Below are 21442 nucleotides of genomic sequence, written 5' to 3' on the forward strand. Positions count from 1 at the left end.
ATAAATATATTTCCTTGGAATTCTGGGTCTAGATGGACCTGGGCTGCCCAGCCCTGAACTAGAACAATCTCTGAGCTGGTGCCATCTGGGAGGACACAGAGAGGAGAGGTTAAAGAGACACTTGCAGGAAGGTGAACTTTTAGTTGCTGGGATGAAGATTTTGCCCAAGGTGAGTCTTGAGAACTGACCTCACAGAACTACAAAGTGGAAAGGGAAAAATGGGAGTCACTTATCTCACCAGAAACCCAAGCATACCAGAAGGCAGCAGGAGTGGGCCCTACATTAAACAGTAGTGCTTCAGTGTTTCTTTTTTGGACCCCAAAGAGGGTACCCACCCATTGCACTCACACATACTGCAAGACTTTTCAATACAATGTCAAAGGAGGAAGACAGGCTCCCATTGTGGCTATTGAAGAAATGAGCCCCAGGCTCTGAAGCTATCTTGAGCTATTTTGAGCATTTCGCCTCTGAAGAGTACAACCTTACAATTCTGATATGTAATTTCTAATATCTTTGTTGAAAAGTCAGTTATGGCACTTTACAGTTTCACTTTGGGCTTTGGGCAGAACTTTTCAGAAGCTTTAAAGCGAGGTGGGAAAGTATTTTTAGAGATGGTGACAACGCACTGGAGCCACGCATACAGTAGGCTCTCTGATGCACAGGGCCATGAACACAGTTGGAGCTCAGTAAGTGTCAGATGAGGAGGAAGAACACAGTCATGGCTAAGGCACCTTCTCTGAATAGCCCCTCGTCCCTTAGAACTATAAGAAAGCTGCATCCTAAGCTCAGGACACCTTAATCATCTTCCCCAGTCCTCCCTCTGTCCCCTGAAGGGATGCAATGTGCTGGGAAGATCAAACCAGTTTGCATCTTTGGAACTATCTGGATTCTTTTCTTCTCCCTCTGAGCTGTCACTCCCTGTAAAAACAATCATTGATATTCAGCCATTATAGTTCCATAATCATTAATATTCTTAAAAGGCTCTTGGAAACACATTTATACAAGGCTACATGATCAGTTCCTGCATTTACTTTCAATTTAAATAACGGTTTTAGCCAGGGTTTTGATGTGCTGTTTACTTTAATTACTGTTCTGCCCCTATCTGTGTCTTGACACAGTGTCATTTAATATTTTATGAATTTCCCTTAGCCCTTTTTTCCCTGATATGTGTGATTCTAAGGGGCTGCTGATACATTTTTTTTTTTTTAACTTGCACTTTTAACTTTTCCGACGCTTGCTGTAAACAAGATGTGGCATGTCTCCGGATTCTCTTCCCCCGGTGATAATGGGAAGGAATAAATAAACCAGCAGACATCTGCTTTGCCAAGCTGGCACAGGGATGCCAGGGCGTTCTAGCCCTGCTCAGAGTGACAGGCCAGTGACTTCAGATGAGGTAGGATGCAGCACAGAAGAAATCAGGGTCATCTTCTCAAAGTGTGGCCCAGGCAGCATGGGTGTTGCCTGGGAGCCCCACCCTGGAACTGCTGAGTCAGCATCCGAATTTGAACCTAAGCCACGCCTGATTTCTCTGGCCACTGGAGTTTGAGAAGCACTGCACTAAAGAAAATCAATGAGTAGGTGTGAAGAAAATGGGCTCTGGTCTGTCTCTTTCCCTGAATTCCCAACCTTTCATGGAAAAAAAGAAAGAAAAAAGTTCTTGTTTCAGGATCTATAGTAAGTTCTTAAGACCATTTCTAAATAAATGCTTTAAATATTGTGTTCATTATCTACCTTGAGATCCCCCCTGCCCCATGTTTTCATTAATCTAGTCATTCATTTAAGATATTTTTGGGACTGTGTGCTGGGAATTATGAAAAGTAATAAGTCAGATAATATATGCAATAGCAGAGATGTGTCAAAGTGCTAATGATACACAGCAGCAGAGACGAATGGGCAAGTGAGAGAACTTTGCATTGGAGAGGCAATTTTTGAATTGATTTTTGGATGATGAATAGGAAGGAGTTCACCAGGTGGAAGAGAAAGGGTGGCTGGGCTGGACAATGTTAACTGAGGCAGGATGGTGTCTGTGGCTGGAGTGGCATCCTCTTCTCGTCTACTTCTGTCTGGCTCTGGACAAGGGCAGGGCCAATGTGCATTGCCTGTAGTAATTATAGTGTCTGCAGCAGAGAGGCTCCTAATGGGACATTTATTATCCTTGCAAAAAAAAGATTTCCCTACAGGATCATGTTGGCTCCTGCAGGACCGAGGAACACACACTGGAATGTGGAGCTAGAAGGGGTTTGCAAACAGTTCCACCCATTGCTAGGTGTGGTCTTTGGTGATCCTCTCTGTAAAAGCTGTACAAGGTATTCCTGTGAAGGCTATCTGAGATAAAATATTTAAAAAAAAATGGTAGCCATAACTTTTGCTGTGTCTGAATGTTGCTGAGCAGGAGGGGAAATAATGGCAAAGACAAGGAGAAGGCCAAACCCTGGTAAGTATCCCTGAGAACCCAGCGTAAGAGTCCTGAGGGATGGCCAACCAGGAAGAAAAAAAGAAAGTATGCGCTGGCCCCTTTTCCAGCCTCCTTCCACCTACTCTTTGTTGACACTTAATATAGAAACTAGGCCTGTAACTGGCGACAGATCAATACCTTCAGTGAAGAATAAAACCTCTCTTGGGGCAGGCCAGAGCAGAGATGTGATCTAAGTAATGTGCATTGGGGAATTGGGGCTTATTGGAGGAAGGTAGTTTTGGAGGTAACAGGCAGCTGTCAGACCCCAGAAAATGGAAAAAGACAGAAGCGGAAATCGAAACCTGTAACTCAGGTTTAAGGACAGATATTATTTCCTTGTCTCTTTCTGTATGAACTGAAGTCAATTGCCCTTTAGGCAGAATCCAACCAAAGAGAAGACATGAACTCATTGCAAGGGAACAAATCTAGCTAAAAATTACTTTCCTGCTGCCCCACTTCTGATAGATGTCATTTATCACAGGTAACAGATGAATAGATTGTCTTAATTTAATGGCAAAAATTAGGGGAACAATTCCTGATACTGAAGGTGCAAAATAAATACCCAAGTATTTGCAGATTCTGAACTTGGCCTTGGCAGTCTGGCAAGGTTTTGAATTTGTCCATCAGTTATGGCTGCAATTATCAGTCCTCAACCAGCCCTGATTTAGCTTGAGAATTTTTGTGAAACTGCCCAGCACAGCACCCAGCACAAAGTAGATGTTTCATACATTTATTGTTTTCTTTCTTTGCATAGCTATTGCTGCTGGCTCCTTGCATTTATGTGCATTTGGTCTCAAGAGAGATTGTCTAGAGAGAGCAGATGGTCTGGTTTACTTTCAATCCTAGTGATAGCATTAAGAGCACCATATATGGGACAATATACCATGTGCCAGAAGTTTTACACACATTTCCTCATTTAATTCTCCAATCAACCCTACAAAATAGGCTGTATAATCTCCGTTTTGCAGATAAGCAAACTGAGGCTCAGAAAGGTGAAGTAATTTGACCAATTATAAAAAGTTAAAATGTAAATACTGAAATTGAGATTTGAGTGACATTGATATACATGTGACATCTTGACCTAAGGTGTTTTGAGCACACATGCCACTTTCCAGCCACAGAACTCAAGAGCCGGGAGGATCTTCAGGGACCTCAAGTGGGTGCAATTTGCCTTCTTGGGGTCATGTGACAATGTCAGAAGATATTTTGATTGTGACAGTTGGAAGGAATGGGAAGCACCTGCTACTAGCATCTTGTAGGAAGAGGCTAGGGATGCTGCTAAACATCATACGATACACAGGACAGTCCCCAAACTAATATTAATAGTGCTAAGGTTGAGAAATCTTGGTCTGGACTTATCACCTTATTTTACAGAGGAGAAAACTAAAGCAGGGTAGGTTTAAAGCTCATGGTTATTTCCTTAGGATGGAAGCTGTTGGGGATCACTGTACTCTGCTCCCTCTACCCTCAGTATTTCCAGCACCCTATGCTGCTACTAGGAGAAAGAAGCTATCAGGAGAGAGAATTCAAAGGGTGTGTTCTCGCCTGGCTCTCAGCAAGCAGGGTAGAGAGGCAGGACCTATTCAGCCTGGGAGCCAGCAAAATTTGTTACATCAGAAAACATTATCCTCAGGAGTGGCATCCTGATATAGATTTCATGGGGGTAGGGAGGGGAGGCTAAAATTTCTCAAATATTAAGTTTCCCAATTTTCTCCCTTTGGCAATTCTGTAGTGAACTCGCCAAGGGGAAAATGAGTGTCCTCCTGGTGGTGCGGGCCTTACAGATAATGGTGGCTGCCAGCACACTGGACTGGGGCCCAGACCTGAGGGAAGGGGTGGGCAGGAACTCACCTTCAGAGTAGAGTGTAAACTGCGAGCTTCTAACTCCAAAGGACAGAGAGGGCCCTGGCCACCGAGGGCAAACAGTGGGAGGCTAGCCCTCCTACTCCCTCATCACCCCAGCACCCGCATGACTCTGGGGGCAGCCTCCACAGTCCTGGGGATCTAGGGCAGGGCTGGAGGGGAAAGAACAGAGCCTTCTGGGTCACAGGTAGAATCTGGATGGCAGGCTTTGGGTCTCAATTTCCTTGCTGGTGCCATGCTGACAATAACACCAGGTGGGGAGGGTTACATGGCCTGCTGCCAACAGATAGAACTCGTGGATACATTCTAGTTTCCTCCCTACCTCAGAACCCTCCTGTGTGGGAGGATATTTTTGAGTGAGGGGAGGTAGAGGAAGCTTCTGTACACAAAATGTTGTTTAAGGTAGGAAACTTTAAATATGTAGTACACTTGGCCCTCCATATCTGTAGGCTCCACATCCATGGATTCAAGCAACTGCAGATCAAAACATATTTGAAAAAGAAGATTGTCTCTGTATGAACATATGCAAATTTTTTCTTGTTATTATTCCTTAAATACTATACTATGACAACTACTATATAGTGTTTACATTGTATTGGGTATTATAGAGAACCTAGGAATGCTTTAAAGTATACAGGAGGATGTGCACAGGGTCTTATTTAAATACTATGCCATTTATATAAGGGACTTGAGTATCTGTACCTTTATGTATTTGCAGAGGGTCCTAGTACTAATCTCTCATAGATATCAAGAGCTGACTATATTCCTAAATCTTCCTATGTATTGAAGCATGCAAAACCTGCAGCTTCGCTCAGGAACAAAACCCAAGGTATCTTTCACTTATAAGACAGTAGCCTCCAGCAGCCCCCCTTTAGCCCCACTTCCATTCCACCCTGCCTTATCTGGCTCTCATTATCTCCAGGCTCCCAGGCATGGGCTGCAGATGCAAGTGGGCTTCATGGAGGATCCCCTGCTGGGTCCCACTTGCTGTGCCCTGGCTGTTCCTTACTGGGATGCTCAGTGTCAAAGGACAGTATCTGATGCGGAATCTACATAGAGAACTAATGTAGTCCTTTAATATTCAGGCTGAGTTTCCAACTTTTTCTTTTCCTAAGAGTGCAACATTGTGGTTCAATATTTGCTGGGTGGTAATTAATAGCACTTAATCTGTAAATCTGGAGCTTGTTTCTCATTTGTTAAGAAATGAAGTCAACCCAGCCACCCCATTTTTGGCTCCTTTTCTCCTTTTCCTTTCCCAGAAATGTCCGTCCCTATTTCAGCACTAGCAGGTCTTAGGAACAGAAAGCCAAAGCACGGAGAGAGGTTCATGGGTGCATTAGTGAAGCCATTAACTGAAAGGAGGTTTATGAAGAAAGAAAAGAAACAGACTCTTACCCCATCCCCAGGCCAGATTGGTGTCAGCCTCCTTCTAGGCTGAGGGGTCTTTTGCTTCCTTTTCTTCCAGACAATGTTGTAAACAAAGTGCCTTTGATGATTAAGTCGTTATTTATTAAGTGCCTACTCTGTCCAGGTGTTCAAATATGTATTTCATTGAATTCTCATAACATTGCAACATATTATCTCTATTGTACAAATGAAAATCAGGATTCACAAACACCAAGTAGTGTGTTTGAGGCTATGTAGCTAGAAAATGGCAGAATGTAAGTTCAATGAAATTCAGACTGGGCTGGCTCCCAAACAACTTTTCCACTGTTTTCATTTGAAACACGAGTAGCCTCCTTGTGAAATGTGGAACTTCTATGTATGACTGCCCCACACTACATTAGATGAAATGGATAATGACATGCATTTGTCCGCATTTTGGTAGGTCCCGGGGCTTCTCCATAAATTGCTTTCTCTTCATCTAGATAACCTGTGTGGTAGGCCGGGCAGGAATTTGTGAATTACTCTTATTTTACAGTCAGAGAAACTGAGGCTCTGCGACATTTAGACTTTGGGTAAATCGAACAGCTCTAGAGTTGTATCGAGTGTGTTTGTCCCTGTGTTGGTGGAGCACGCTGACTGGTCCTTGTTCCTCCTCTTCCCGCTTCTCACCTGGCTCGGCTGCTTTGTTTGATAGCATATTAACAACATCTGTGTTTCGGGCAGGGGTGAGGAGAAGCAATGAGATGAAAAGCTGTGAGTGTGTGGGTGCTTGGCAGGCAAGCCACTCACAATGAATACTCCTGCCACCCACATCGATGCAGATACCTATAGCAGAAATGCAACCACGCTGAGATTCAGGTAACGTGCATCAGATTTTAAAAACCTTGGGGAGTTTTGGGCCAGCAAATAAAACGTGCTCCGTTTTGCCAGAGCTGAGGGGATTGGACAAGAAGGAGCACTTAGAATTTTGACACTGCACTTTGATCAGTTTGACGGGTTTAATATTATAGAAATATTTCATTGTTCCAGCAGAGACGAGGAAATCTAATCATCCATCCGGCTGAACTCTAGATTTGTCGTGATTCACTAGATGGGTGGGGGATAGGGGGCAGAGAAAGCAAGCAAGCCAATGCTGATTGAAAATGCAGCTTTACCTGAGATAATTTGGCCCATTAGTTCAAATTGTGTGTGTGTGTTTCCCCCTTCCCTCCCTTTTTATTTAAGTCATTGCTCTATTTTTAAGATATTATTTTTTTAAAGTGGCATCTAATTATGTTTTCTCTCCACATTCATTTTGAGCAGGTAATGAAGGCTACAGTGGGGAGTTCTACTGTGATTAATGGAAGAAAATGCAGATGGGGCTGAATTGAAGCAACAGTGCAAAATATGGCTTTATAAATAGGGTTGAAAGAAATTAAAGTGCTCTATTGCTAAATTCGGTGGAGATGATATTCATTCTCTTTTGGTGCTGCAGCAGTGGTCTGGAATTTGTCTAGAGAAAAGTCCCTCTGTATGCCACTTCAGCCTTCAGTGCCTACTCTGTGCTCTCACTTGGGGGTGACATGAAAGCCCCCTACTCACAGGGGGCTACCCAGGAAGCATGTTGCTTCTATTTGTGATTTTTCACTATGGGTAAAGCTTTGCTCTCTCCCAACATTCTCTTTTATCTTTGGAGGGAAAACTAACAAGGCAAGATTTCCTTCTCTTGACTGAGGCTGTGAAGGAGAAGCTGGTAGGAAAGTGCCTGGTGTCTTGATGGAGTAAAGGACAAGGGCAGGGGCTAGGAGCTTGGAGCAAAATGGATTGAAAGACACAGATAAATTTTTAGTTTTGTATAGCTAGGTTCTGATATGTCCTGTTCTTGTCGGAAGCAGGGAAGGTAACTGTGGCTAGATTTGCATTAAAATGAGGTCATGCTTCTTGGAAAAAGAAGACTCACCAAGCAGAAGATGTACATTGTTCCATGAATTCCCCCAAGGTACAACAAGTGACAAGGCTCTTGGAAATAGCATCAGATAGTGCTTGGGTGAGATTGTTATGGTTTGGGTATGAAGTGTTCCCAGAAAGCTCATGTGTTTAATGCAGGAATGTTCAGAGGTGAAATGATTAGGTTATGGGAGCTGTAACCTAATCAGCAGATTAATTCATTTCATGCATTTGTAATCTGAATGGACTACTGGTTGGTGACTGTAGGAAGGAGGAGCATGGTTGGAGGAAGTAGGTCACAGGGAGGGTGTGCTCTGGTCCCTGACTCCTTTCTCTCTTTCTGTCTGTCTCTCTCTCTCTGTTTATTGTCTGCCATGAACTGAGCTGCTTTCCTTTACCATGTCCTTCCGCCATGATGTTCTGTCTCATCTTAGGCCAGAATAATGGAGTCAGCCAACCATGGACTGAGACCTCTGAAATCATGAGTCCCAATCAAACTTTTCCTTCTCTATGTTCTTCCTATCAGATACTTTGAACACAGTGACCAAAATCTGACTAACACACTTGGAAAAGTGGCAGGCCAAGAAAGAGTTTCCACCACAAGATGCTCATTTTCACAGGATTTGATTAGAAAACTATCTCCAAGTTTACATAATGCAGGTCAACTCTTCTTCTTAACAGTAGGAAGAGGCAACTCAGGTCAGAGATGGAGCATCCTCTCCTGTGCATAGGTCTCTTGTCTCTTTCATAGTTTCTTTGTTTGAGCAGTACCTTCTCCTCCACATTTCTACATTTCCCAGCTCTTTGGAAAACACATCCAAGTTCTAAGTCAAATCCTTAACAATGATACTGACCTGTTACCTAGGCATGCATTGAAATGTTAATATGCATTTAATTTTTACAATATATCTTTATGGTCTTTACATTCTTTTCCTTAATGTTTTTGTGTCTGTTCCGATTCATCTGTTAGCTTCCATGGGGCAAGCACAATGACCCTTCCAGGGGTTCTGCAATTCACAAGAAGCCAGATGCTGAGCTCCGCATTGCAGCAACTCATCCTAGTGTGTTGAGGTTGATGAAAGAATTTTCTTTTCATCAAACAAGACATCAACAAATTCATCATGAGTCCTCGGATATCCAAGAGTCCACAAATGGGGCTTTAGGAAAGTGGGAACTTTTAGCACCTAGTAGAGTTTAGGATACATGTAGAGAAATAAAATTGAAAAGGGTATTCAGGAATAAATCATCGAATTTTGGGAGGCAGAGAGAGAGATCCTGATGGTGGGGAGCATGTGGATAACTCAGATTCTGGGGTTTTACTCTTGGATTATGAGTTATTAGGCAGGGCCATCTAGAATCTGCTTCTTAGGGAACTCTAGCTGACATTTGGGAAACTCTGAGGTCCTGGGTGGGTCCCAAATAAAGAAACTAATGCCTGGGAAAATGAAGTGCCGTCTAATGCCATACGGCTAGTTGAGAGGGAGAGATTAGACTCCAATTTCATTGCTCTTTCCATTACCCTAACTGCCATCCATTAGTGTTTCGCTGGTAGAGAATCTCTGTGGGTCTGAGGGTATCAGGGGGTTGAATGGAGGACACTTGGCTAAGAAGGGAGAGCGATTTAGAACACATGTGAAACTCTATTTACACCAAGCTTTAAATTGAACTTCCCATTTTCCAACTTCAGCTTCCAGAATGCAACCTTAATCTAGTTCATTTGCATAAGCTTTAAAATAAGCCTTTAGAACAAATGTAAATGGATCTTCAAAGAACAATATTATGATGGGTTCAGTGTAAATGACTCAAAAACATATGGACGGCATTTCTTGAGGATTTCCCAGAGAGTCTTGCTGTCTATCTGTATGCAGGGGAGGTTTATTATCAAAGCAAAACCAGGGGATTGGAGGAGAGCAGTATTCATGGGAAGATAACATATCCTAACCTCTCAGTGGTTCTGATTTATTTTCATGCCTCAGTGAGTTAGATTGATAATTTGGACTGGCCAACATGAAATAGAACTCAGGTATTCTTTATGGGGCTGAACTTAGGTTACAAGGAGCCGCTCACACCCCAGGGCACAGGACACAGAACATAGATGTCAGAAATGGAAGTCAACCAGAGATTTTTCCATAAGACTCTTTTCATCATAGGGATGAGGAAACTGAGGTTCAGAGAGGGCAAATAACTTTCAAGGTCACTTAGCCAGTATATGCTTTAACTGGTATATCAACCCCTGGTATGTCTAACTTCAAATCTTACTTTCTTTCTAATATATTACCCAGCTACTAAGAAATCAGTAGGCAGTGGTTCTTAGAACCAGGCAGGCAAGCACAGCTTTAGGGAGAGGTTGGCAGCTACAGTTTTATTGATCAACAGCTTTGGCACATCACTGACATGCTGGTTGCTGGGCAACGTGGCTCCTTTCTGAAGAGGCAAGAAGGAGATCCCAAAGATGATGGATTTGCATTAAGCAAAACCCAATAACAAAGCACTTTCAGGTCAAAGACATGGTTTTCTGTGGTTTTGAGTTTCTAGGTCAGCTGCCCAGAGGCTGTCCCCTGCTCAGCTTATCTGAGATGAGGCCATCAGTAAAGACCTCCTCGGAGAGAAGATTCAGGAAAACCAATTTAAGATCCCCTTAGCCAGTGCAGATGGAGATATGGGCTTGTTTTCTGCCCAATGTTAGTACTGTATCTTATCTTACAGCTAGGCTAAAAATCAGGAGTAAGCTAAAAAACCCCAGCCAGCAAGATGACTTGGGGATGAGAGGTGGGTGGTAACCTTGGATGAGTCTCTTGACTACTGTGGGCCTCAGTTTATCCCTTCATAGAATGGTGGCATTACACTAGTTTTATAACATCAGTCTATGGACAGGTTCCAGCTGGCTGTAAATGAATCACCTTGGACGATTATTAACTTAGAGACTTTTAGGCCCTAATTTCAGCAATTCTGTTTTAGAAGCTTTGGCATAGTACCCAATAATAATTCCATTCATTCATTCAGAAGTATTTGCTGCACATCTAGGGGATGTTTTGGACTCTGGGTGGGGTACTGGGAATATAATTGTAAATGCACCCTGCCTGCAAAGAACAATGTGGAGCAACTGGGGTGCGTACTTGTTTAAAAAAGAATGCTTGCCTTAGGAATGGTAGTGTAACATTACATGCATGGAATCTGGCCAAAACTGGATTTGAATTCTTTACTTGGCCACTTCCTAGCTGTGTGACCTTATGCATATGACTCACCTAACTTCTTTAATCTCATCTGTTGTATGGAGCTTCATGATGGTGCCTCCTTCACAAGATGATTGTGATGATCACACAAGATAATCTGGCTGAGTTGCATAGCACTGTCCCCTGGAGTACAGGTAAGTCTGTTCAATGGCAGATATACACACAGACAGGTAGGGGGTCTTACAGGGTGTGTGTTTTGCATGTGACAGTGCGTGATGATGCACAAGCATGTATGTGTGAGCAGCATATACAGTGATGGGAGTGCCTACTTCAGCACGTCCACTGGCTTCACTCATGGAAGAGGTGACATCAGATTGGGATCTTGGCAATGGGTAGCATTTTGATAAAATGATAGAAAATGGAGAAAGGCAGAAGTGTTCCAGAAAGTGGGGTATAAGCCAAAGGACAGAGGACCCAGGAAGGCAGCAGTGTATGTGGGAATGCAGTAAATTAACAGGTCATTGTGGAGATGAATCTGGACAGCTGGCCTTTGGGAGAAGGACCTTGAATGCCAGGCTAAGGAGCCTGGACTTTATCTTTAGTCAAGGGACATGATTGACATCACTTTCTCTTTTGAAACATGCAACCTGACTTTGGGGGGAAGGCAAAACTATTGGCAAGAGTCTGTTGAATAAATGACTAAGATGTTGAACAGAAGATCAGTCTTTCTAGAAAGTTCTGGGGGTGGTGTACAGACCAGAGAGGATGGAAGGTGGCTGGAGGCAGGGGGATCAGGGCTGTTGGAGTATTCCAGGTGTGAGTTATAGGTGGCTGGACTAGAGAGGAGCCCAGGAGGTGTGAGGGGAGGGCAGATGCAGGACGTGTTTCCATGGAAGCCAAGACAAGCCTTGGTGACTGATCAGAGGGAGAGAGATGGAAAGAAGAGGCCGAGACCCTGGTTTTCAAAGTGCACATTTGGAAGAATATTAGAGCCCATGGGGCCAATCAGTGGAGCTAAGGGAAAGGACTCAGAGCCTTTCCAGCCTTCCTGTCTAGTCTAGGCTCCCTGCTCTATGTCCTGTGATATTGCCTGGCAGACAGCAAGTCCCTGAAGAGTGTTAGCTATGTGTATCACAGCAGTCCTCACTTATCCACTGGGACACTTGGAATGTGCTCCAAGACCCCTGGTAGATGCTTAAACCCACGGCTACTACTGAACCCCATAATACTGTGTTTTCCTCTATGAATACATACCGAAGATAAAGTATGATTTATAAATTAGGAAACTAAGATATTAACAATGATAGCTAAGAATAAAATAGGACAATTATAATAACATACTGTAACCAAAGTCACTTAAAACTTATGAATTGTTTATTTCTCGAGTTTTCCATGTTATATTTTTCAGACCACAATTGACTGTGGGTAATTGAAACTTTGGAAAGTAGATCCATAGATAAGGGGGAATGGCTATATTATTATTTATAACGCTCATGACAATGTCAGTAACTGTTTGAGTGCCACTTTCCCTGCTAAAGTGTAGACTTTGCGAGGCAGGGACTGTGTCTGCCAGGTTCCTGATATCTAAAATTGTATCTGCCACAGAGTAGACGCTAAGTAGAGGTTGAAAGAATGACTGGGGACTGAGGGAGTAGTTCACCTGGTTTGAGGCACTCACTTCAGCTTGGAGGAGATGGGGAAGTCTTGGTAGAAGTGTCCATTGTGTAGCTGTACATTCTAGGTGAGTGGTGCATTTCTAAGGGAGAGACCTTGGTCCCCAGTTGGACCCCCTTTCATTCCAGGCATTCATGTTACCTCTGCTCCTTCCATTGAGAGGATCACATAGAATTTCCCTCCAAATCAGCCTCCACTCTCCAGGTCCCATGTTCTGGTTTCTCCACCAGCGACTCTGACTTTGAACAGTGGTAATATTCCTCTGATGCAGAACAGCCTCCTTTGCCTAAAGAAATTTGCAGACTTCCAAAGGAAGTTTTGCAGTATACCTTATAGCAGCTTAAAAGGGAAAAAATGAAGGCTAAACAATTTCCTGGGTCATTAAAAACAGCATCTTATTCACATTTTAACATCTGAGAAAAAGACAAAATGGAATTTGGCAATGTAGCCCGTGAGCTGAAACTATCGAAGAAAGATCAAGAAGGTGGGGGGAAAAGATGAAAGAAAAAATAAAAATGAACAAAGAAGATGAAACTGGAAAGAAAGAACCCTGATAACTGGCTCCATTACTGTGAACACTCGGTCTGACCATTTCCAGTGGCTTGTTTCTCCCACAAATTCATAAACACCTACGTGAAAACAAGCTGATGGGGACAAAATCAGAGATGAAGGAAGTAAGAAAAAAACGTATCCAGGTAGTTGCAGGTGGTCTAACCACTGAGAATCCCTCCAGCTACCGGGTTTGGCTGTGGTTTGTCCCCCAAGGACATGTGTTGGAGGCTTGGTCCCCAGTGTGGTGGTTTTAAGAGGTGGTGGTATATTTAAAAGGTGTAAAGTGGAAAGATCAAGTGGAAAGTCCTTAGGTTGCTGACAGTACTGCCCTGGGAAGGGATTAAGCAGTTTCTGTGAGACCCCTGAGTTAGTTCTTGAGAGAGGGTTGTTATAAAAGAGCTAGCCTGGTTCATCCCTACACTCTGGCTTCCCATCTCTCCGTGTGATCACTCCCTCTTGTATGTGCTCCCACTATGACATCCACCATGATTAGATATAGCCAAGAGGGGCCCTCAGAAAAGCCAGAACCATATTGTTTAGACTTTAGTCTCCAGAACTGTGAGCTAAACAAACCTCTTGTCTTCATAAAACATTTATTCTCAAGTATTTTATTATAATAACAATAAATGGACTAATAACAGACAATTCCATTCCTTGGAAATCTAAAGCCAGAGCTTGACCTCCAGTGATTCTTTGGATTCCTCTGATCACCTCACTGCTCAGTACCATCTGGGTTCCCATAACTTTACAACACATCCTCTGAGGCAAGGGCTGCTTGGACTTGCAAGGAGAGAATCATTGGAAAATTCTAGAGGCCAGGCTTGCTGTTGGTTATGTCTTTGTACAAGCCCCAGCCTTACTCCTGAAGGGTCAGTACCAATGGTCACTGCATTGAGACAGAGCTCTGTTTGGCCTCCATTAGTAACTGATGTTGGAGGTCACCCTACCATTCCTGAGGATTTTTCCCCCTTTCCTCTCCTCCATATCACTATTTTCTTTTGCTTTTCTTTCTGCTATTCTATCCACTCTTTGTTAGGTTTCTTCACAGATTTATTTTCTTCTACCAACTCTTTTCATGTTGGCTACATTCTCTATTCTCCTTTGCTTATTAAACAAAATTTAAAAAAGAACCTTATATGTTCCAGACGTGGTATTGGGCATTTGGGATATGAACATGAATGATGGGTTCTTGCCCTTAATCAGCCTGTGGTTTAGTAATGGAGCAGGTGCATAAAACAAATAGATACAGCACCATGTGGTATGGGTTGCACAATGTGTTCTGGAAGTGCAGAGGAAAATGGGACTAACTGTGCCTGGTGCTTCAAGATCCACTTTACACAGAATGTGGCAGTAAGCCCAGACTCCCAAATTCACATCTCTAGCCATGACCTGCTCCTGTCTTCTGGGTTCCACATTTGGCTTTCAAATGACATACATCTCCACTGGCATGCTTTTCAGATACACCAAACTGAAGATTTTCAAAACCAAACCCCTTCCCATGTCACCCCAAACTTCTTCCATTAACACCATCAGCTACCTGGTTGCCTAAGCTGACAATCCCAGAATGATCTCAGACCCCTCTCTCCCTCCCTCACCCTACCACATCCCGATGATCACATCTGTACACAATTCCACCTCCTTGCATACCACCATGATTCTGTACAAGTCAGGGCTCTCAATATCATTAACCTAGAGTATCACGAGTATTATCATCACTTCCCAACTCATCTGTCTCCAACCCCAGAGAGCTTGCCAATCCCTTGGAGAGTTTGTTACAAGCATTCATTCTTCATCCCCTTCCCTAGCTTATGTCTGGTGGCCCCAAGGTTGGTGGTTTGTGTACCAAGTGGTGGTGAAGGAGCACCTTCCTGATTTAATCCGCCTGCTGTCACTAGTTCTCGCTGCCTCCATTCTACATTCTGAAAACAGACTTGCTCAGGTCATTTCATGGCAATGATTCTGGACTCCTTTGCGTGGGCATTGAAAACCTTTTGTAAAATAACTGAGTTCTTTGAGCTGTGTAACTAACTCTTTTTCCTTCTCCGTCAAATGAGCAAGTTGGCTTCACTGGCTTCTGAGACAGCTTTTGGGTCTGGTGTATTGGATTCTAATTCTTAAATCTCCTCCCCCTTTCCCTAGTTGCCTTCATTTGTAGCATAGAGCTTAGTGCCTGGCTTCATCCCAGGCCAGAAAGCTTCACATCCATGCTCTGCCCAGATGAGCTCTGACCCTCAGCAAGTTACACAATGATTATACTTGAGAGGGCTGTTTTATGAGGATTAAATAAAACAAAGGTCAAATACAGAAAGTCAGTGTTATCATCTCAAGCTCTTGGTGATTATCCTGGACCATTTGCCATTCCCGAATTAAGCCACACAGTCTCACTGCCACATTGACTGCCTTTTTCTAAACAGCAGACTCCTATTCATCCTTCAAGGGCCTTTTCCTATGTTACCTTCCTGCACAGCAGTGCCCTCTGCAGTTCCTGCTGTGCTCACAGAGAAGGATTTGCATCTCCTTCCCTCATGGTATTAAGGACCTGTTATGATTGGGAATGTATCTCCTTTGAGCTCTTTGGGACTAGAGACTGTTTTATGTATTGGGGAATTTATTTTGGAATCTCTAAACCTACCCAAGTGCCTGGCACAGAGTAAGCACTTAGTAAAAATTTAATAAATGGAGGAATGGAGTGGGCAAGGCCTATGTACAGACAATCATAAAAGAAGCCCCGTGTCCCTTCCTCTGCTTTGCAGAGCTGACCTTTACAGATGGGACGCTCAGTGGCTCTTGGCTCTTATTGACTCACATCTTCAGAATAGCTTTACCCTCTTTTCCTATCACTTAGCCTGGATGTGGCCTCCCCCAGTGGCTTTCTATTCTATTCTTCCTCAGTCTCCATCTGAACCAAGCCCAGTGGCTCCTAAAGAGGTCTGTCCCATTAGTAATGATCTCCCACAGATGGTTTTATTGGGTCCATGAGTCTGGAGTGATTGACCTGTAAGGTGAAAATAGCTCATCCCTGAAAAACTGATTTTTTTTTTGTTTAAAACCCATTCCAGTTCCAGGAACTCTAAAGGGGCTGGGGGCCCTCTCATCCCGCCTCTATGCTTTCTGGCCTTCTGGGTGAGCAGACAAGCTCACTGTTTCCGCAGCAGAAGACAGTGTTTGCCCCAGGAAGCTGTGAAAGCAATAAAAGAACTAAATGTTTTCTAGGTCACCGCCTGATCAAGTCCCCACTTAAACAATAATCTTGCCATTGCATCTGCAAAACCCCAGACTCAGGACCCAAAAGGTTATTTCATCAATAATTCTTGAGCTTGCCTACGGCGAGAATTATTCCCAGCAGGCATTTCAGGCCATCTCTAAACAGGCTCTGTGGAGGAGAGGCCTCGGCTCCACTCAAGTACTTAGGCAGGAACCATTAATATTGTTGAAGGGGGAGGGCGGGGCAGGAAGGGCGCTGGAGTGTGTACTGTAGGGGGGAAGGAGGCTGAGGACTCAGGAAGGGGGCCGGGGCCGGAGGCCAGGCCGACTCAGCCTTTGGTCTGACAGGGGAAGCTGTGTTGCTCGTCAATAAATGTGGATTAAACCGGGGCAAGCATGCCAACCAATGTGAGGATAAGGAATCTCACTGACACACACATCCCTGTGTGGGATGGATCTTTTTGGGAATCTGCAGCCTTCCATCTACTCTGTCCCTGGCTAGCAAGCTGTTGAAATGGGCCTCTTTGATTTACTCAGCATATTTACCAAGCAATTTGCAAGAGCAAGTAATTACTCCTCAGTTCATTGACTCATAGGTGGGAGAACCACTTAGGTCCTCTTATTTGACCTCCATCTAGCCTTCCAGGGCCTCCTTGGACAGTGTTCCTATTAGCATTCAATGTCCTCCTGCCCCTGTCTGCAGGCAGCCCTGGAGTGGGGGGGGGGCGAGGGGGGGGCCCTTCCCTGGGAGAGTCTGTTCCTTTGCTCATTGCATCTCTCAGCTCTGAACTTTCCACTCATGAGCTTTCCACCTCCCCGCTCCAAGCTGAGGGCTGTTGCACCTTATCCCCCCTGGCTTTGGAGACACTGATAATTCCCTTCCTTCATTTATATTGTTATTGTAGAGGTATTTATAGGCTGTGATTGTGTTCCCTCTGAGCCGGATCCTTTCCCAACTATATAAATTTGGTTCTCTTGCTCTCACCTGATACGACTTATCTGCTAATCCCTAGAACATTTGTTGGTATTTATGTTTTGCTTGGATTTTCTACACACCTCTACTAAATTGCACTGACTAGTACTGCTCAAGTTGCTCTGTTCCTCAGTACCAGGAAACTAAAATCCGTCTCGTGGTTCTTGTTGGTTTTCTCCTGGGGACTTCAGCTTCTGAGAATCAGGAAGATCATGCAAGGGGAGAGGAGGTTAACAGATGGCTCATAATTATATCACAAGAGTATCTCTAAAGGAAATAGGATCATTTTTCAAGTGACTTCCTTACCAAAGTACTCTGTTTAATTCTCTCCCCCCACCCCACGAAAAGCTCCCTTTTTTCTTTAGAGTCAATTATATTTCCAAGAAGGAAAAACAAAAAACAAAAAAACGTGCCTCCCATGTTTACAAAGAAGCAAATATTAAAGGAAGGGGATGAGAGAGACGGGAATCAATTTTTGTGAAATCACATTTCCATAACTCTGCCTTCAATGTGTTCAGGGGACTTCTGGAGCTGGGAAGGAGTTCAGAATTATGTTCACCAACTTTCTGGGTCTGAGAGGCCTCTAGAGACCAGCGTCTAACCTCATTTTCTACATGAGGCAACCAAGTCAGGGCAGGTAGGGGTACAAGTACCCATTTTGATGTCACAAATACTGAGTTCCGATGTCTGTTTATTTGCTGACTAGCAGCCATTGGTGGTTTTTGATTTTGATAAATCTCAACTTTACTGAACCTTAGTTCTGTAAAACGCAGCTTTCACTATCTACCTGAGGGCCTATCATGGGTATTGAAAATAATGAATTAAATAAATAGATACCTGGCATATAGTAGGTACAGAATAAACAATCATTGTAACTAAGGCCAGACAATGTGGTATCTGTCCAAAGCACTTTGGTAACCCTGGAGCCAGAACTTGGGGCCTTTATTTCCCTTCCATGTGGTAATTCCCCTTCAGTATTTATCCCATTGAAGGCGCCATGAAAATGTTCTCAGTAACAGGCCGTTAATAGAGGTGTAGAAAGGCATGAATGTGTCAGGGTATGTCAGCAAGGCCTTTCAGGGGCCCAGTTAAAGCTGAAATCAAGAATGTTCCATGGAACTTTTTTATCAGTAAAGTGCCAACCTGTATTGTCAAGCATTCTTCTGGGTGATTTACAAATGTTGTCTAATTTAACATGTCCCTTCCCATATTAGGTAGCAGGTGGATTTTTTTTTTTAAATAGATAAGGAAGCTGAGACTCAAATATGTCCTGTGCATCATTATGAGTGGGCAAATGGCAGAGTGGACATCTGAACCCAGTTTCTTAGAAAATGACAGATGTTCATATTCTCTACTGTCATATGAGTATGCTAATAAAACACAAGGTGGTAATCACTCTGGAGAGGCCTTGGATTTACAGAGCACCTATCTAAGGAGCTAAACACATTTATAGATTTTTATAAATCCAATTAAGTTAGTTATCTTAATATGATCTTGTCTAATTTCTCCATATGGATGAGTACACATTTGACTTGGACAGGGAAATCAATTTGGATTATTCAGACTGATTATATTTTATCTTATGTGTATGTTATAGAATTTATCCCCAAATTGATAAAACTGGCTCTTTGTGTCCACAGCATAGATGCTTGGACCTGGTAGCACCCTGGGACTCACCCTGAATGAACCTTCTTCTAGGTTCACTGCACCCACTCCCCTAAGTTTAGAAGGCCCCAGGAAGCAAACTCTCATTCTGAAAGACCTTCAAGGACAACCTGATTCAGTACACTGTCTCCTTGTCTCACAGTTCTTCACAGCCAGAAAAGTTCCTATACATAATCAGAATGTCTATTGCTTTGAGTGAATCACTTCTCCTTCTGTTCCGTTCTTGCTGGCAACGGAGAGCAGCTGGGAAGGTTTCGATAGCTGTTATGAACTTGAAAGCTGTTTTAAAAACACTGCTGCAATTTCCCTTCCACTGGCCAAATGAACTTGATTCTTTTAGCATTTGTCACATAGGGAGACAATCCTCTACACATCTAGCCATTTGTTAAGACAGTCACAGTGATTTTGAAATGTGGAATCTTAGGGGCAAGAGTGACCGTCACTGAAAAAGCAGCTGTGCTAAGTAATTATTACAAAGTCGGCTGCAAGCAGATTCTTACTACATATTTGTGTGTGTGTGTGTGTGTGTGTGAGAGAGAGAGAGAGAGAGAGAGAAAATCAGAAAAGAGTGAGACTACTGGTAGATTCTAGTGTCTATCTGGAAGTGTCCATTTGGGAAGAAGAAAGCTAGAGAGGAAACAGGGCAGGTAAAAGAGGATGAATAATAAAAAGGGTAAAGTCCATACTCTTCAGTTTGCATATATCTGTAAACTAGAATAGCAGAAATCTACCATCACTAGAATGGGGGCTTAGGGTAGGAAAGAACAGGCTTCAAATTCCAACCCTGCCATGGTGTGTGACCTTGACCCAGTTATTCTTCTTCCTTGTGTTTCAGTTTCTTCTTTGCAAAACAGGTATGATGAGGATATCTATCACTGGGTTTTGAGGGTGGAATAAGATGCTATGTTTAAAGGTTTTCCAAGCTCATGGGAAGTTCTCAAGACATCACAGGTCTTATTATTCTCTGAAACCAAGCAGTTACCTATGGGTCTAGGCTTTGGAGACCATCTTTAGAAGCCCCCTTGCTTTTGGATTTTGTAGATTCCTCTTCCCAAGAACTGAAATGATGGCTATTTTTTTTTAAATGCCAGGATTAGTTGCCTAACTAATTTATGAGTTCAAGGGATCCTAGATGCTAACTGGCTGAAGAGTTAATTATGTAGCTGTGGAATTAATATTGTCATTACTGTGTTAATAATAATGATTGCATAATAGCATTATCCCTACAGCTCAAGAAGACCACAGGGTGTTGTACCTGGAAACTGATGCAGGGATAGAGAATACTTAACTCTCACAAGTTTGGATACAATTGGCAAGCATATTTTGAATTGCATATCATTGGCATTTAATATATCTTTTCTTTTCCTCCCAAAAGATTTACGTGGGGAGGAATAGGAATGCAGATTCCATTTCTCCTGACCAGGAAATCTAAATTCATAAGTTTGACTATCTGTATCCCTGAAAGAAAACTCTCCCAAAGTGAAGAGCATAAGAAAGGATAATTGGTTTGCATGTTTCCTAGCAGATTTCGGGGGGAAATGGAGCTGGGATGGGTGGTGCTGGAGGTGGTGAGTGTGGATGGCAACAAGCCCTCTTCATTCTCTAAAACATGAGTCCTTTGCTGAGAGAAATAGTAGCAGATTGCCACAAATCCAGCTTTTCAGGAGTTTCCTGTGATAATATTAACTTATGTTTTAGCAGAAAAGCCTTGGGCTCTTCACGTGGCCAGCGAGTACAAAGATGATAACAGAGGCAAGCCCTCCACAGATGGTCCTAATGCCTTCCTTAAGTCAACATTAAGGGACATGTGAATGGACTCAAGGGACAGCATACATTCAATAAACCTGCTCTATACAAGAAGGGAGAAAAGCAGGCAAAAAGTTTCCCCAGGACATAAAGTATTGATAAATGTTTGTTTGCCTACACCAGAGAAGGCCTGTCAAATCAAAGGGACCCAGGTCAGAGCAGCCAGTGCATCTCTAGCTGCCTTGGAGGTGCTTTGTGGTTTTCTCTAGGACTTGCAATCAGTCAGGCTCTGCAGAACCAAGCAGGGGGTCCTTTGGTTATTCCAAGGAGCCTCAGCCCTCAATCCTGCACCATAGCGGTGTCCATAGTCCCTTCCCCTAGACTCTTTAAAGAGAGTGGGGGAAAAAAAAGCAAAAAAGGACATTTTTTTTTTAACTGCATGAAGATTTTTAAATAAAAATAAAATTAACTAAGACAGTTGTGGGGGATGGGAGTCTTCTTCCCAACTCCCCAGATGGCATGTCTGTGCTGATTCATTTACTCAGTGACAACTTGGTTTTCAAATTTCTTGGACAGTGTAGACCTAGTTCAGATTATATTAAGATCTAAAGAGGGGCTACACACTGGGAGGGCCGCTGGATAAAGCAGTATCTTTACCTGGGCACTTGATCTGAGCTTCTGACTCCCATCCCAGGTCCCCTGTATGGAGCCTGCTGGGTAATTCCATCACCACCTGTCTCCTCATCTATAAAATGGGAATCATCACATCTGTTCCCTCGTGATGCTCCATGCATCTTCATTACAGGCATAGAAAAGATTCAATAG

General features: G+C 43.3%; 1 protein-coding gene and 1 long non-coding RNA gene across 7 annotated transcripts in view; one reads left to right on the plus strand and one right to left on the minus strand.

The window, feature by feature from the left end:
• The window catches only part of Kirrel3 (kirre like nephrin family adhesion molecule 3), a 557396-nt gene that overhangs the window by 301014 nt on the left and 234940 nt on the right, over positions 1–21442 (minus strand). The window lies entirely within an intron of this gene.
• Positions 1094–12439, plus strand: LOC125614025. Its single transcript, XR_007344661.1, has 3 exons — positions 1094–2434; positions 6428–6562; positions 7007–12439. It is a non-coding gene; the product is annotated as an uncharacterized LOC125614025 (long non-coding RNA).

The sequence above is a fragment of the Marmota marmota genome, unplaced genomic scaffold (genome assembly GCF_001458135.2).
Source record: "Marmota marmota marmota unplaced genomic scaffold, marMar, whole genome shotgun sequence".
NCBI classification, from domain to species: Eukaryota; Metazoa; Chordata; class Mammalia; order Rodentia; family Sciuridae; genus Marmota; species Marmota marmota.